Genomic DNA, 2,500 nt, shown 5'->3' on the forward strand with positions numbered 1-2,500 from the left:
ACGGTGCTGCCTCTCGCTTCGCTCGCTGTCCGCCGCTCGCCGCTCGCTCGCGCAGCCAAAAATGGCCAGTTTTGGCCCGTTTTTGGGCCGTTTTGGCCAGTTTTTGGCCTGTTCTTGCGTCGCGCGGTGACCGTCGTGAGCGGAGCAAAATGTCAGCCATCTCAGCACCCTGGAACCCCCCGGGTGGCACAGGGCTGGATGGGGCTTTCGTATAGCAGGGACGGTGCTGCCTCTCGCTTCGCTCGCTGTTCGCCGCTCGCCGCTCGCTCGCGCAGCCAAAAATGGCCAGTTTTGGCCCGTTTTGGCCAGTTTTTGGCCTGTTTTTGCGTTGCGCGGTGACCATCTTGAGCGGAGCAAAATGTCAGCCATCTCAGCACCCTGGAACCCCCCGGGTGGCACAGGGCTGGATGGGGCTTTCGTATAGCAGGGACGGTGATGCCTCTCGCTTCGCTCGCTGTCCGCCGCTCGCTGCTCGCTCGCGCAGCCAAAAATGGCCAGTTTTGGCCCGTTTTTGGGCCGTTTTGGCCTGTTTTTGGGCTGTTCTTGCGTCGCGCGGTGACCGTCGTGAGCGGAGCAAAATGTCAGCCATCTCAGCACCCTGGAACCCCCCGGGTGGCACAGGGCTGGATGGGGCTTTCGTATAGCAGGGACGGTGCTGCCTCTCGCTTCGCTCGCTGTCCGCCGCTCGCCGCTCGCTCGCGCAGCCAAAAATGGCCAGTTTTGTCCCGTTTTTGGGCCGTTTTGGCCTGTTTTTGGGCTGTTCTTGCGTCGCGCGGTGACCGTCGTGAGCGGAGCAAAATGTCAGCCATCTCAGCACCCTGGAACCCCCCGGGTGGCACAGGGCTGGATGGGGCTTTCGTATAGCAGGGACGGTGCTGCCTCTCGCTTCGCTCGCTGTCCGCCGCTCGCCGCTCGCTCGCGCAGCCAAAAATGGCCAGTTTTGGCCCGTTTTTGGGCCGTTTTGGCCAGTTTTTGGCCTGTTCTTGCGTCGCGCGGTGACCGTCGTGAGCGGAGCAAAATGTCAGCCATCTCAGCACCCTGGAACCCCCCGGGTGGCACAGGGCTGGATGGGGCTTTCGTATAGCAGGGACGGTGCTGCCTCTCGCTTCGCTCGCTGTTCGCCGCTCGCCGCTCGCTCGCGCAGCCAAAAATGGCCAGTTTTGGCCCGTTTTGGCCAGTTTTTGGCCTGTTTTTGCGTTGCGCGGTGACCATCTTGAGCGGAGCAAAATGTCAGCCATCTCAGCACCCTGGAACCCCCCGGGTGGCACAGGGCTGGATGGGGCTTTCGTATAGCAGGGACGGTGATGCCTCTCGCTTCGCTCGCTGTCCGCCGCTCGCTGCTCGCTCGCGCAGCCAAAAATGGCCAGTTTTGGCCCGTTTTTGGGCCGTTTTGGCCTGTTTTTGGCCTGTTCTTGCGTCGCGCGGTGACCGTCGTGAGCGGAGCAAAATGTCAGCCATCTCAGCACCCTGGAACCCCCCGGGTGGCACAGGGCTGGATGGGGCTTTCGTATAGCAGGGACGGTGCTGCCTCTCGCTTAGCTCGCTGTCCGCCGCTCGCCGCTCGCTCGCGCAGCCAAAAATGGCCAGTTTTGTCCCGTTTTTGGGCCGTTTTGGCCTGTTTTTGGGCTGTTCTTGCGTCGCGCGGTGACCGTCGTGAGCGGAGCAAAATGTCAGCCATCTCAGCACCCTGGAACCCCCCGGGTGGCACAGGGCTGGATGGGGCTTTCGTATAGCAGGGATGGTGCTGCCTCTCGCTTCGCTCGTTGTCCGCCGCTCGCCGCTCGCTCGCGCAGCCAAAAATGGCCAGTTTTGGCCCGTTTTTGGGCCGTTTTGGCCAGTTTTTGGCCTGTTCTTGCGTCGCGCGGTGACCGTCGTGAGCGGAGCAAAATGTCAGCCATCTCAGCACCCTGGAACCCCCCGGGTGGCACAGGGCTGGATGGGGCTTTCGTATAGCAGGGACGGTGCTGCCTCTCGCTTCGCTCGCTGTCCGCCGCTCGCCGCTCTCTCGCGCAGCCAAAAATGGCCAGTTTTGGCCCGTTTTGGCCAGTTTTTGGCCTGTTTTTGCGTTGCGCGGTGACCATCTTGAGCGGAGCAAAATGTCAGCCATCTCAGCACCCTGGAACCCCCCGGGTGGCACAGGGCTGGATGGGGCTTTCGTATAGCAGGGACGGTGATGCCTCTCGCTTCGCTCGCTGTCCGCAGCTCGCTGCTCGCTCGCGCAGCCAAAAATGGCCAGTTTTGGCCCGTTTTTGGGCCGTTTTGGCCTGTTTTTGGGCTGTTCTTGCGTCGCGCGGTGACCGTCGTGAGCGGAGCAAAATGTCAGCCATCTCAGCACCCTGGAACCCCCCGGGTGGCACAGGGCTGGATGGGGCTTTCGTATAGCAGGGACGGTGCTGCCTCTCGCTTAGCTCGCTGTCCGCCGCTCTCCGCTCGCTCGCGCAGCCAAAAATGGCCAGTTTTGGCCCGTTTTTGGGCCGTTTTGGCCTGTTTTTGGGCTGTT

The sequence above is a fragment of the Musa acuminata genome, unplaced genomic scaffold (genome assembly GCF_036884655.1).
Source record: "Musa acuminata AAA Group cultivar baxijiao unplaced genomic scaffold, Cavendish_Baxijiao_AAA HiC_scaffold_1126, whole genome shotgun sequence".
Classification (NCBI taxonomy): domain Eukaryota; kingdom Viridiplantae; phylum Streptophyta; class Magnoliopsida; order Zingiberales; family Musaceae; genus Musa; species Musa acuminata.